A 16,140-nucleotide genomic window follows, 5' to 3' on the forward strand; every position below is an offset into this window, starting at 1 on the left:
TAAAAAAATCCCAGTAAGCGTATATTGATTGGTTTGCGCAAAATGTATAGCGTCTACAAACTATGGGATAGATTTACGGAATTTGTATTTATTTATTTTTAATTTTTTTTACTAGTAATGCGATCAGCGATTTATAGCGGGACTGTGACATTGCGGCAGACAAATCGGACTCCTAACTGACACTTTTTTGAATATTTTTTTTTTATATAATCTTTATTTTAACGTTTTCAACAGTACAAATCAGGAATAAAACACAAAAAAAGCTAAAAACATAGAAAAGAGAAAAGTAGTCATCATTATTATCTACAATTCTAGAAGACAATGTCGTAAAACAGTGAGATACCCTTTTTCGCCGAAAATAAGACCTAGTGTGATTGTCAGTGATGGCTGCAATATAAGCCCTACCCCCCAAATAAGCCCTACCCTGTTTCCCCGAAAATAAGCCCTACCCTGAAAATAAGACCTACAAGGACTTTAACTAGGGCTTATTTGGGGGGTAGGGCTTATATTGCAGCCATCACCGACAATCACGCTAGGTCTTATTTTCGGGGAAACAGGGTATGTCATCACTATATAAAACCAGTCAGGTCCTTCTATGTCCCGGACACTCGGTCCCTGTGGACACGACCCCTCCCCCGACTGGGTAAACTTCAAACAAGATCGTTACCAACATAGAACTCACTACATATTCGTTATACAGATGACGAGAAAAATATGGAATCAAACTATTGTTCACACAACTCGATGTTCACATCTGGTTCGATGACTGATTGGACACAGCAACACCAAAGGTTATCACCCAGGGGTGGGGGGTGGGGTTTGGTTCACCAAGACTAGTTGTTTAAATTTGGAGTCAGTCAGAACCAGCAAAGGAGTGTCCAAGCTGGATGAGACTGAGAACAGGGGCGGACTGACCATTCGGGTACTCGGGCACTGCCCGTGGGCCCCATGCCACTAACGGGCCCCATCAGGGTTGCCAGCCTCAATAAAACCAGGGATAGTATGTAAAAATCTGTGTTTTTGTGTACATTGTGTGTCTGTGCGTGTATACTGTATGTGTGTATACTGTGTGGCCCCATAATCTATAGCCTGGGGGCCCCATAATCTCCTATTGCCCGGGGGCCCCATAATCTCCTATTGCCTGGGGGGCCCATAATCTCCTCATATTGCCCAGGGGCCCCATAATCTCCTATTGCCCGGGGGGCCCATAATCTTCTCCTATTGCCCGGGGGCCCCATAATCTTCTCCTATTGCCCGGGGGGCCCATAATCTTTTCCTATTGCCCGGGGGCCCCATAATCTCCTATTGCCCGGGGCCCCCATGAGTTGTCAGTCCGCCCCTGACTGAGAACGTCCCTAAGATGTGGTCTCTTCCTGGAAGCCCAAATGGAGTCAAACCTTTTCCGAGTACCCCTACAAGTTAGGGAAGCCAGAGGAGGAACGATAGGCCTCAACGCGTGCCTGCTTCTGTGCAATCTCTGTATGAGAGGCATTTGAATCTAGATTGTAAAGGGCTGCGTAATAGTTCCGAAACATTGACGCGATTCTCGAGGTGTGCTGCACAGGTTCCCCCCGGAGGGAGAGTGTAGCTTCTGGACATGTGTTGACATATGTTTTTTTTCCGGAGCTAACTGACACTTTTAACACTTTTTTGAGGGACCAGCGACACTAATACATGGATCAGTGCTATAAAATATGCACTGTCACTGTAGTAATGGCACTGGCTGGGAAGGGGTTAATATCTAGGGTTAGATGTGTGCCTAAAATGTGCTTACTCACTGTGTGGGAGGGGCTTGTACTAGGGGAAGGCAGAGATCCCTGTTCCGTGGACGAGAAGGTCTAGCTCGCAGTCTTCCACTCTAATTCATCCCAAAGGTGTTCTATCGGGTTGAGGTCAGGACTCTGTGCCGGCCAGTCAAGTTCCTCCACCCCAAACTCGCTCATCCATGTCTTTATTGACCTTGCTTTGAAAAGTTGAGTTCATCATTTCAGTCCAACATTAAAACATTGATAGAAATATATAGAAAATATAAAGGTTACAAAGGGCAGTTGTAGGAAGGTGAGGACAATGTTTTTGGCTCATCTGAAAGCTGAAGAGATGGATGGTGGGGTCATAGACTTCTGATGAGGCTTCAGTTACAGAGATCTGTAGAACAGCAGTTGGTGTTGGGTTGGTGGGCCTTCATGGTCGCACAGTTGGTACCGGAAATGCATCCACGGGTCAGATAGACTAATGAGGGGAAAAAATGAATATGAAGGTGAACTGACACTTTTCACAGCTAAAATGTACAAAGTCAGATAGAGGAAGTTATTATTATTATTATTATTATTCAGGATTTATATAGCGCCAACAGTTTACGCAGCGCTTTACAATATAAAAGGGAGACAGTACAGTTATAATACAATACAATAGGATTAAGAGGGCCCTGCTCAGAAGAGCTTACAATCTAATAGGGTGGGGCAGGTGGTACAAAAGGTTGTAACTGTGGGGAATGAGCTGGTGGAAGTGGTAGGAGATTAGTTGGAGACGTGATAGGCTTTCCTGAAGAGATGAGTTTTCAGGGATTGCCTGAAGGTAGCAAGAGTAGGGGCTAGCCGGATAGATGGAGGTAGCGAGTTCCAGAGGATGGGAGAGGCTCTGGAGAAATCCTGGAGACGAGCATGGGAGGAGGAGATGAGAGAGCTTGAAAGCAGGAGGTCTTGAGAAGAGCGGAGAGGACGATTTGGGTGATATTTGGAGACAAGATTAGTGATGTAGCTTGGGGCAGAGTTGTGAAGTGGTCATTGTTATATAGGAACCATAGAGAGAGGTGAGCAGTCAGGAGGCGGGGCCTCTATACAACTCTATCCAATCTTATTATCTGAACAAACGGCAGTTAGGACGTCTTTCAGTCCTGGAAGTGGAACTGTCAGTTTCTTTACATGTTTCCGATATTTCACAACATACAGCAACAGAATCATTTACCAGGAGTTCCACCTTTTATCATTACATCCTCATCCTTGGTCTCCAGCCAGTAACTTTACCTAGGCTGGAGGACATCCAGCATCATCTAACATCAGTCTGCTGCAGGCAGGAGAAAGCATTTCCTAAGTCTCCCCTCCCCCAGTGATCAGACTGTACATTGTAACTTTGTAGAAGGAGGAGGAGGCATTTCCTCAGTCTCCCCTCCCCCAGTGATCAGACAGTACATTGTAACTTTGTAGAAGGAGAAGAAAGCATTTCCTCAGTCTCCCCTCCCCCAGTGATCAGACAGTACATTGTAACTTTGTAGAAGGAGAAGAAAGCATTTCCTCAGTCTCCCCTCCCCCAGTGATCAGACAGTACATTGTAACTTTGTAGAAGGAGAAGAAAGCATTTCCTCAGTCTCCCCTCCCCCAGTGATCAGACAGTACATTGTAACTTTGTAGAAGGAGAAGAAAGCATTTCCTCAGTCTCCCCTCCCCCAGTGATCAGACTGTACATTGTAACTTTGTAGAAGGAGGAGGAGTCATTTCCTCAGTCTCCCCTCCCCCAGTGATCAGACTGTACATTGTAACTTTGTAGAAGGAGGAGGAGTCATTTCCCCAGTCTCCCCTCCCCCAGTGATCAGACTGTACATTGTAACTTTGTAGAAGGAGGAGGAGTCATTTCTCCAGTCTCCCCTCCCTAAGTGATCATATATGTATTTGATAATATGTTAATGAGGAGGGAGGGGGAACCAGGGAATTCAAAATATGAGCAGATTAAACTTTAATAATATGTTGACTAGAGTGAAAGTTTATTAAGGACGGGTCTGAGAATCTAGCAGACACTTACCATTGTATCCTAGGGTGGTTATCAGGGAGAAGCAATGGTCGGCGTTTCTTGAGCAGGTCTGCACTCTGGTACTGCAACTTCCTCTCCCGGTACAGGCGCTCTGCCGGCACCGCAGAGCCTCACCTAGAAGAAGATATATAGAGATTATCAGGACACACCTCTTCTACTGACATCACACTGCCTCTCATCCACTGACATCACAAGCCCCGCCCAGGACTATAGAACATTTTTTGGCTTTAGAGAGGAACTTTGAAAAGCTCGTTTCATTTTGCTGAAATCTGAGGTCCGTTTTGTTTCTCAGGATAAAATTGCCTGATCATCCCGAAGCTAAAATCCTAACTTCAGGAATTAGAAAAATCCCCCTCCCCCACACACACAGACTGCAAGGGTTAAATGCTCATTATATCTTGTCTATACTTCACTTATTCCAGCAAGGTCCAGGGTGGTGTGATCCCCCCACATCCTCCTCTCTAAGCTGCGCATGGCTGCCATCCTCGCACCCCCTCCCCCACCATGTACAATGAAGGTTATGCTGAGTAATTAGATACCTAACATTTTACGCTTTAAAATTGTGCACGTTGGTGGAATGGCGACAAACTATGGTACTTAAAAATCTCCCTGGGCGACATTTAAGAATGTTTAACTGTGTTAGAATGATTGCTTTCACTCCAACGATCGCGGCGATACCTCACATGTGTGATTTGAAAAAACATTTACATATACGGGGGTCACTATTACATTTTTATTTTCATTTTTTTAATTTTATTTTTTTATTTAACACTGTCCCTTTAAAAAAAAATCTGATTACTTTTATTGCTGACAGAAGGAATGTAAACATCCCTTGTGACAGTAATAGGAGGTGACAGGTCCTCTTTATGGAGGGATCTGGGGTCTATAATGAAAGTAAACATCCCATGTGACAGTAATAGGAGGTGACAGGTCCTCTTTATGGAGAGATCTGGGGTCTATAATGAATGTAAACATCCCATGTGACAGTAATAGGAGGTGACAGGTCCTCTTTATGGAGAGATCTGGGGTCTATAATGAAAGTAAACATCTCATGTGACAGTAATAGGGGGTGACGGGTCCTCTTTATGGAGAGATCTGGGGTCTATAATGAATGTAAACATCCCATGTGACAGTAATAGGAGGTGACAGGTCCTCTTTATGGAGAGATCTGGGGTCTATAATAAATGTAAACATCCCATGTGACAGTAATAGACAGTGACAGGTCCTCTTTATGGAGAGATCTGGGGTCTATAATGAATGTAAACATCCCATGTGACAGTAATAGGAGGTGACAGGTCCTCTTTATGGAGAGATCTGGGGTCTATAATGAAAGTAAACATCCCATGTGACAGTAATAGACAGTGACAGGTCCTCTTTATGGAGAGATCTGAGGTCTATAATGAATGTAAACATCCCATGTGACAGTAATAGGTGGTGACAGGTCCTCTTTATGGAGGGATCTGGGGTCTATAATGAATGTAAACATCCCATGTGACAGTAATAGGAGGTGACAGGTCCTCTTTATGGAGAGATCTGGGGTCTATAATGAATGTAAACATCCCATGTGACAGTAATAGGAGGTGACAGGTCCTCTTTATGGAGAGATCCGGGGTCTATAATGAATGTAAACATCCCATGTGACAGTAATAGGCGGTGACAGGTCCTCTTTATGGAGAGATCTGGGGTCTATAATGAATGTAAACATCCCATGTGACAGTAATAGACAGTGACAGGTCCTCTTTATGGAGAGATCTGGGGTCTATAATGAATGTAAACATCCCATGTGACAGTAATAGGAGGTGACAGGTCCTCTTTATGGAGAGATCTGGGGTCTATAATGAAATGAAACATCCCATGTTACAGTAATAGGAGGTGACAGGTCCTCTTTATGGAGAGATCTGGGATCTATAATGAATGTAAACATCCCATGTGACAGTAATAGATGGTGACAGGTCCTCTTTATGGAGAGATCTGGGGTCTATAATGAATGTAAACATCCCATGTGACAGTAATAGATGGTGACAGGTCCTCTTTATGGAGAGATCTGGGGTCTATAATGAATGTAAACATCCCATGTGACAGTAATAGGGGGTGACAGGTCCTCTTTATGGAGAGATCTGGGGTCTATAATGAATGTAAACATCCCATGTGACAGTAATAGACAGTGACAGGTCCTCTTTATGGAGAGATCTGGGGTCTATAATGAATGTAAACATCCCATGTGACAGTAATAGACGGCGACAGGTCCTCTTTATGGAGAGATCTGGGGTCTATAATGAATGTAAACATCCCATGTGACAGTAATAGACAGTGACAGGTCCTCTTTATGGAGAGATCTGGGGTCTATAATGAATGTAAACATCCCATGTGACAGTAATAGGAGGTGACAGGTCCTCTTTATGGAGAGATCTGGGGTCTATAATGAATGTAAACATCCCATGTGACAGTAATAGACAGTGACAGGTCCTCTTTATGGAGAGATCTGGGGTCTATAATGAATGTAAACATCCCATGTGACAGTAATAGGAGGTGACAGGTCCTCTTTATGGAGAGATCTGGGGTCTATAATGAAAGTAAACATTCCATGTGACAGTAATAGGGGGTGACAGGTCCTCTTTATGGAGAGATCTGGGGTCTATAATGAATGTAAACATCCCATGTGACAGTAATAGGAGGTGACAGGTCCTCTTTATGGAGAGATCTGGGGTCTATAATGAATGTAAACATCCCATGTGACAGTAATAGACAGTGACAGGTCCTCTTTATGGAGAGTGGGGTCTATAATGAATGTAAACATCCCATGTGACAGTAATAGGAGGTGACAGGTCCTCTTTATGGAGAGATCTGGGGTCTATAATGAAAGTAAACATTCCATGTGACAGTAATAGGGGGTGACGGGTCCTCTTTATGGAGAGATCTGGGGTCTATAATGAATGTAAACATCCCATGTGACAGTAATAGGAGGTGACAGGTCCTCTTTATGGAGAGATCTGGGGTCTATAATAAATGTAAACATCCCATGTGACAGTAATAGACAGTGACAGGTCCTCTTTATGGAGAGATCTGGGGTCTATAATGAATGTAAACATCCCATGTGACAGTAATAGGAGGTGACAGGTCCTCTTTATGGAGAGATCTGGGGTCTATAATGAAAGTAAACATCCCATGTGACAGTAATAGACAGTGACAGGTCCTCTTTATGGAGAGATCTGAGGTCTATAATGAATGTAAACATCCCATGTGACAGTAATAGGTGGTGACAGGTCCTCTTTATGGAGGGATCTGGGGTCTATAATGAATGTAAACATCCCATGTGACAGTAATAGGAGGTGACAGGTCCTCTTTATGGAGAGATCTGGGGTCTATAATGAATGTAAACATCCCATGTGACAGTAATAGGAGGTGACAGGTCCTCTTTATGGAGAGATCCGGGGTCTATAATGAATGTAAACATCCCATGTGACAGTAATAGGCGGTGACAGGTCCTCTTTATGGAGAGATCTGGGGTCTATAATGAATGTAAACATCCCATGTGACAGTAATAGACAGTGACAGGTCCTCTTTATGGAGAGATCTGGGGTCTATAATGAATGTAAACATCCCATGTGACAGTAATAGGAGGTGACAGGTCCTCTTTATGGAGAGATCTGGGGTCTATAATGAATGTAAACATCCCATGTGACAGTAATAGACAGTGACAGGTCCTCTTTATGGAGAGATCTGGGGTCTATAATGAAATGAAACATCCCATGTGACAGTAATAGGAGGTGACAGGTCCTCTTTATGGAGAGATCTGGGATCTATAATGAATGTAAACATCCCATGTGACAGTAATAGATGGTGACAGGTCCTCTTTATGGAGAGATCTGGGGTCTATAATGAATGTAAACATCCCATGTGACAGTAATAGATGGTGACAGGTCCTCTTTATGGAGAGATCTGGGGTCTATAATGAATGTAAACATCCCATGTGACAGTAATAGGGGGTGACAGGTCCTCTTTATGGAGAGATCTGGGGTCTATAATGAATGTAAACATCCCATGTGACAGTAATAGACAGTGACAGGTCCTCTTTATGGAGAGATCTGGGGTCTATAATGAATGTAAACATCCCATGTGACAGTAATAGACGGTGACAGGTCCTCTTTATGGAGAGATCTGGGGTCTATAATGAATGTAAACATCCCATGTGACAGTAATAGACAGTGACAGGTCCTCTTTATGGAGAGATCTGGGGTCTATAATGAATGTAAACATCCCATGTGACAGTAATAGGAGGTGACAGGTCCTCTTTATGGAGAGATCTGGGGTCTATAATGAATGTAAACATCCCATGTGACAGTAATAGACAGTGACAGGTCCTCTTTATGGAGAGATCTGGGGTCTATAATGAATGTAAACATCCCATGTGACAGTAATAGGAGGTGACAGGTCCTCTTTATGGAGAGATCTGGGGTCTATAATGAATGTAAACATCCCATGTGACAGTAATAGACGGTGACAGGTCCTCTTTATGGAGAGATCTGGGGTCTATAATGAATGTAAACATCCCATGTGACAGTAATAGACAGTGACAGGTCCTCTTTATGGAGAGATCTGGGGTCTATAATGAATGTAAAAATCCCATGTGACAGTAATAGACGGTGACAGGTCCTCTTTATGGAGAGATCTGGGGTCTATAATGAATGTAAACATCCCATGTGACAGTAATAGACAGTGACAGGTCCTCTTTATGGAGAGTGGGGTCTATAATGAATGTAAACATCCCATGTGACAGTTATAGGAGGTGACAGGTCCTCTTTATGGAGAGATCTGGGGTCTATAATGAATGTAAACATCCCATGTGACAGTAATAGACGGTGACAGGTCCTCTTTATGGAGAGATCTGGGGTCTATAATGAATGTAAACATCCCATGTGACAGTAATAGACGGTGACAGGTCCTCTTTATGGAGAGATCTGGGGTCTATAATGAATGTAAACATCCCATGTGACAGTAATAGACAGTGACAGGTCCTCTTTATGGAGAGATCTGGGGTCTATAATGAATGTAAACATCCCATGTGACAGTAATAGACAGTGACAGGTCCTCTTTATGGAGAGTGGGGTCTATAATGAATGTAAACATCCCATGTGACAGTAATAGGAGGTGACAGGTCCTCTTTATGGAGAGATCTGGGGTCTATAATGAAAGTAAACATTCCATGTGACAGTAATAGGGGGTGACGGGTCCTCTTTATGGAGAGATCTGGGGTCTATAATGAATGTAAACATCCCATGTGACAGTAATAGGAGGTGACAGGTCCTCTTTATGGAGAGATCTGGGGTCTATAATAAATGTAAACATCCCATGTGACAGTAATAGACAGTGACAGGTCCTCTTTATGGAGAGATCTGGGGTCTATAATGAATGTAAACATCCCATGTGACAGTAATAGGAGGTGACAGGTCCTCTTTATGGAGAGATCTGGGGTCTATAATGAAAGTAAACATCCCATGTGACAGTAATAGACAGTGACAGGTCCTCTTTATGGAGAGATCTGAGGTCTATAATGAATGTAAACATCCCATGTGACAGTAATAGGTGGTGACAGGTCCTCTTTATGGAGGGATCTGGGGTCTATAATGAATGTAAACATCCCATGTGACAGTAATAGGAGGTGACAGGTCCTCTTTATGGAGAGATCTGGGGTCTATAATGAATGTAAACATCCCATGTGACAGTAATAGGAGGTGACAGGTCCTCTTTATGGAGAGATCCGGGGTCTATAATGAATGTAAACATCCCATGTGACAGTAATAGGCGGTGACAGGTCCTCTTTATGGAGAGATCTGGGGTCTATAATGAATGTAAACATCCCATGTGACAGTAATAGACAGTGACAGGTCCTCTTTATGGAGAGATCTGGGGTCTATAATGAATGTAAACATCCCATGTGACAGTAATAGGAGGTGACAGGTCCTCTTTATGGAGAGATCTGGGGTCTATAATGAATGTAAACATCCCATGTGACAGTAATAGACAGTGACAGGTCCTCTTTATGGAGAGATCTGGGGTCTATAATGAAATGAAACATCCCATGTGACAGTAATAGGAGGTGACAGGTCCTCTTTATGGAGAGATCTGGGATCTATAATGAATGTAAACATCCCATGTGACAGTAATAGATGGTGACAGGTCCTCTTTATGGAGAGATCTGGGGTCTATAATGAATGTAAACATCCCATGTGACAGTAATAGATGGTGACAGGTCCTCTTTATGGAGAGATCTGGGGTCTATAATGAATGTAAACATCCCATGTGACAGTAATAGGGGGTGACAGGTCCTCTTTATGGAGAGATCTGGGGTCTATAATGAATGTAAACATCCCATGTGACAGTAATAGACAGTGACAGGTCCTCTTTATGGAGAGATCTGGGGTCTATAATGAATGTAAACATCCCATGTGACAGTAATAGACGGTGACAGGTCCTCTTTATGGAGAGATCTGGGGTCTATAATGAATGTAAACATCCCATGTGACAGTAATAGACAGTGACAGGTCCTCTTTATGGAGAGATCTGGGGTCTATAATGAATGTAAACATCCCATGTGACAGTAATAGGAGGTGACAGGTCCTCTTTATGGAGAGATCTGGGGTCTATAATGAATGTAAACATCCCATGTGACAGTAATAGACAGTGACAGGTCCTCTTTATGGAGAGATCTGGGGTCTATAATGAATGTAAACATCCCATGTGACAGTAATAGGAGGTGACAGGTCCTCTTTATGGAGAGATCTGGGGTCTATAATGAATGTAAACATCCCATGTGACAGTAATAGACGGTGACAGGTCCTCTTTATGGAGAGATCTGGGGTCTATAATGAATGTAAACATCCCATGTGACAGTAATAGACAGTGACAGGTCCTCTTTATGGAGAGATCTGGGGTCTATAATGAATGTAAACATCCCATGTGACAGTAATAGACGGTGACAGGTCCTCTTTATGGAGAGATCTGGGGTCTATAATGAATGTAAACATCCCATGTGACAGTAATAGACAGTGACAGGTCCTCTTTATGGAGAGTGGGGTCTATAATGAATGTAAACATCCCATGTGACAGTTATAGGAGGTGACAGGTCCTCTTTATGGAGAGATCTGGGGTCTATAATGAATGTAAACATCCCATGTGACAGTAATAGACGGTGACAGGTCCTCTTTATGGAGAGATCTGGGGTCTATAATGAATGTAAACATCCCATGTGACAGTAATAGACGGTGACAGGTCCTCTTTATGGAGAGATCTGGGGTCTATAATGAATGTAAACATCCCATGTGACAGTAATAGACAGTGACAGGTCCTCTTTATGGAGAGATCTGGGGTCTATAATGAATGTAAACATCCCATGTGACAGTAATAGACGGTGACAGGTCCTCTTTATGGAGAGATCTGGGGTCTATAATGAATGTAAACATCCCATGTGACAGTAATAGACAGTGACAGGTCCTCTTTATGGAGAGTGGGGTCTATAATGAATGTAAACATCCCATGTGACAGTAATAGGAGGTGACAGGCCCTCTTTATGGAGAGATCTGGGGTCTATAATGAATGTAAACATCCCATGTGACAGTAATAGACAGTGACAGGTCCTCTTTATGGAGAGATCTGGGGTCTATAATGAATGTAAACATCCCATGTGACAGTAATAGGTGGTGACAGGTCATCTTTATGGAGAGATCTGGGGTCTATAATGAATGTAAACATCCCATGTGACAGTAATGACGGTGACAGGTTCTCTTTATGGAGAGATCTGGGGTCTATAATGAATGTAAACATCCCATGTGACAGTAATAGATGGTGACAGGTCCTCTTTATGGAGAGATCTGGGGTCTATAATGAATGTAAACATCCCATGTGACAGTAATAGGTGGTGACAGGTCCTCTTTATGGAGAGATCTGGGGTCTATAATGAATGTAAACATGCCATGTGACAGTAATAGACAGTGACAGGTCCTCTTTATGGAGAGATCTGGGGTCTATAATGAATGTAAACATCCCATGTGACAGTAATAGACGGTGACAGGTCCTCTTTATGGAGAGATCTGGGGTCTATAATGAATGTAAACATCCCATGTGACAGTAATAGGAGGTGACAGGTCCTCTTTATGGAGAGATCTGGGGTCTATAATGAAATGAAACATCCCATGTGACAGTAATAGGAGGTGACAGGTCCTCTTTATGGAGAGATCTGGGGTCTATAATGAATGTAAACATCCCATGTGACAGTAATAGGAGGTGACAGGTCCTCTTTATGGAGAGATCTGGGGTCTATAATGAATGTAAACATCCCATGTGACAGTAATAGGAGGTGACAGGTCCTCTTTATGGAGAGATTTGGGGTCTATAATGAATGTAAACATCCCATGTGACAGTAATAGGAGGTGACAGGTCCTCTTTATGGAGAGATCTGGGGTCTATAATGAATGTAAACATCCCATGTGACAGTAATAGATGGTGACAGGTCCTCTTTATGGAGAGATCTGGGGTCTATAATGAATGTAAACATCCCATGTGACAGTAATAGGAGGTGACAGGTCCTCTTTATGGAGAGATCTGGGGTCTATAATGAATGTAAACATCCCATGTGACAGTAATAGGAGGTGACAGGTCCTCTTTATGGAGAGATCTGGGGTCTATAATAAATGTAAACATCCCATGTGACAGTAATAGGAGGTGACAGGTCCTCTTTATGGAGAGATCTGGGGTCTATAATGAATGTAAACATCCCATGTGACAGTTATAGGAGGTGACAGGTCCTCTTTATGGAGAGATCTGGGGTCTATAATGAATGTAAACATCCCATGTGACAGTAATAGACGGTGACAGGTCCTCTTTATGGAGAGATCTGGGGTCTATAATGAATGTAAACATCCCATGTGACAGTAATAGGTGGTGACAGGTCCTCTTTATGGAGAGATCTGGGGTCTATAATGAATGTAAACATCCCATGTGACAGTAATAGGCGGTGACAGGTCCTCTTTATGGAGAGATCTGGGGTCTATAATGAATGTAAACATCCCATGTGACAGTAATAGACAGTGACAGGTCCTCTTTATGGAGAGTGGGGTCTATAATGAATGTAAACATCCCATGTGACAGTTATAGGAGGTGACAGGTCCTCTTTATGGAGAGATCTGGGGTCTATAATGAATGTAAACATCCCATGTGACAGTAATAGACAGTGACAGGTCCTCTTTATGGAGAGATCTGGGGTCTATAATGAATGTAAACATCCCATGTGACAGTAATAGACGGTGACAGGTCCTCTTTATGGAGAGATCTGGGGTCTATAATGAATGTAAACATCCCATGTGACAGTAATAGACAGTGACAGGTCCTCTTTATGGAGAGATCTGGGGTCTATAATGAATGTAAACATCCCATGTGACAGTAATAGACGGTGACAGGTCCTCTTTATGGAGAGATCTGGGGTCTATAATGAATGTAAACATCCCATGTGACAGTAATAGACAGTGACAGGTCCTCTTTATGGAGAGTGGGGTCTATAATGAATGTAAACATCCCATGTGACAGTAATAGGAGGTGACAGGTCCTCTTTATGGAGAGATCTGGGGTCTATAATGAAAGTAAACATTCCATGTGACAGTAATAGGGGGTGACGGGTCCTCTTTATGGAGAGATCTGGGGTCTATAATGAATGTAAACATCCCATGTGACAGTAATAGGAGGTGACAGGTCCTCTTTATGGAGAGATCTGGGGTCTATAATGAAAGTAAACATCCCATGTGACAGTAATAGACAGTGACAGGTCCTCTTTATGGAGAGATCTGAGGTCTATAATGAATGTAAACATCCCATGTGACAGTAATACGTGGTGACAGGTCCTCTTTATGGAGGGATCTGGGGTCTATAATGAATGTAAACATCCCATGTGACAGTAATAGGAGGTGACAGGTCCTCTTTATGGAGAGATCTGGGGTCTATAATGAATGTAAACATCCCATGTGACAGTAATAGGAGGTGACAGGTCCTCTTTATGGAGAGATCCGGGGTCTATAATGAATGTAAACATCCCATGTGACAGTAATAGGCGGTGACAGGTCCTCTTTATGGAGAGATCTGGGGTCTATAATGAATGTAAACATCCCATGTGACAGTAATAGACAGTGACAGGTCCTCTTTATGGAGAGATCTGGGGTCTATAATGAATGTAAACATCCCATGTGACAGTAATAGGAGGTGACAGGTCCTCTTTATGGAGAGATCTGGGGTCTATAATGAATGTAAACATCCCATGTGACAGTAATAGACAGTGACAGGTCCTCTTTATGGAGAGATCTGGGGTCTATAATGAAATGAAACATCCCATGTGACAGTAATAGGAGGTGACAGGTCCTCTTTATGGAGAGATCTGGGATCTATAATGAATGTAAACATCCCATGTGACAGTAATAGATGGTGACAGGTCCTCTTTATGGAGAGATCTGGGGTCTATAATGAATGTAAACATCCCATGTGACAGTAATAGATGGTGACAGGTCCTCTTTATGGAGAGATCTGGGGTCTATAATGAATATAAACATCCCATGTGACAGTAATAGGGGGTGACAGGTCCTCTTTATGGAGAGATCTGGGGTCTATAATGAATGTAAACATCCCATGTGACAGTAATAGACAGTGACAGGTCCTCTTTATGGAGAGATCTGGGGTCTATAATGAATGTAAACATCCCATGTGACAGTAATAGACGGTGACAGGTCCTCTTTATGGAGAGATCTGGGGTCTATAATGAATGTAAACATCCCATGTGACAGTAATAGACAGTGACAGGTCCTCTTTATGGAGAGATCTGGGGTCTATAAAGAATGTAAACATCCCATGTGACAGTAATAGGAGGTGACAGGTCCTCTTTATGGAGAGATCTGGGGTCTATAATGAATGTAAACATCCCATGTGACAGTAATAGACAGTGACAGGTCCTCTTTATGGAGAGATCTGGGGTCTATAATGAATGTAAACATCCCATGTGACAGTAATAGGAGGTGACAGGTCCTCTTTATGGAGAGATCTGGGGTCTATAATGAATGTAAACATCCCATGTGACAGTAATAGACGGTGACAGGTCCTCTTTATGGAGAGATCTGGGGTCTATAATGAATGTAAACATCCCATGTGACAGTAATAGACAGTGACAGGTCCTCTTTATGGAGAGATCTGGGGTCTATAATGAATGTAAACATCCCATGTGACAGTAATAGACGGTGACAGGTCCTCTTTATGGAGAGATCTGGGGTCTATAATGAATGTAAACATCCCATGTGACAGTAATAGACAGTGACAGGTCCTCTTTATGGAGAGTGGGGTCTATAATGAATGTAAACATCCCATGTGACAGTTATAGGAGGTGACAGGTCCTCTTTATGGAGAAATCTGGGGTCTATAATGAATGTAAACATCCCATGTGACAGTAATAGACGGTGACAGGTCCTCTTTATGGAGAGATCTGGGGTCTATAATGAATGTAAACATCCCATGTGACAGTAATAGACGGTGACAGGTCCTCTTTATGGAGAGATCTGGGGTCTATAATGAATGTAAACATCCCATGTGACAGTAATAGACAGTGACAGGTCCTCTTTATGGAGAGATCTGGGGTCTATAATGAATGTAAACATCCCATGTGACAGTAATAGACGGTGACAGGTCCTCTTTATGGAGAGATCTGGGGTCTATAATGAATGTAAACATCCCATGTGACAGTAATAGACAGTGACAGGTCCTCTTTATGGAGAGTGGGGTCTATAATGAATGTAAACATCCCATGTGACAGTAATAGGAGGTGACAGGCCCTCTTTATGGAGAGATCTGGGGTCTATAATGAATGTAAACATCCCATGTGACAGTAATAGACAGTGACAGGTCCTCTTTATGGAGAGATCTGGGGTCTATAATGAATGTAAACATCCCATGTGACAGTAATAGGTGGTGACAGGTCCTCTTTATGGAGAGATCTGGGGTCTATAATGAATGTAAACATCCCATGTGACAGTAATGACGGTGACAGGTTCTCTTTATGGAGAGATCTGGGGTCTATAATGAATGTAAACATCCCATGTGACAGTAATAGGAGGTGACAGGTCCTCTTTATGGAGAGATCTGGGATCTATAATGAATGTAAACATCCCATGTGACAGTAATAGATGGTGACAGGTCCTCTTTATGGAGAGATCTGGGGTCTATAATGAATGTAAACATCCCATGTGACAGTAATAGATGGTGACAGGTCCTCTTTATGGAGAGATCTGGGGTCTATAATGAATGTAAACATCC

The 16,140-nt window shown here is 42.8% G+C and overlaps 1 long non-coding RNA gene across 1 annotated transcript in view; it reads right to left on the bottom strand.

Moving 5' to 3' along the window:
- Positions 1-492: 492 nt before the first annotated feature.
- LOC141102638 (uncharacterized) overlaps positions 493-16,140 on the bottom strand; it is a 35,517-nt gene continuing 19,869 nt past the window's right edge. Inside the window, exons 2-3 of the long non-coding RNA XR_012235178.1 lie at positions 3,796-3,918; positions 493-2,229 (exon numbers count right to left, since the gene is read on the bottom strand). This is a non-coding gene — a long non-coding RNA (uncharacterized lncRNA). The remainder of the gene's footprint in view (positions 2,230-3,795; positions 3,919-16,140) is intronic.

Source organism: Aquarana catesbeiana, linkage group LG07 (genome assembly GCF_042186555.1).
Source record: "Aquarana catesbeiana isolate 2022-GZ linkage group LG07, ASM4218655v1, whole genome shotgun sequence".
Taxonomy (NCBI): Eukaryota; Metazoa; Chordata; class Amphibia; order Anura; family Ranidae; genus Aquarana; species Aquarana catesbeiana.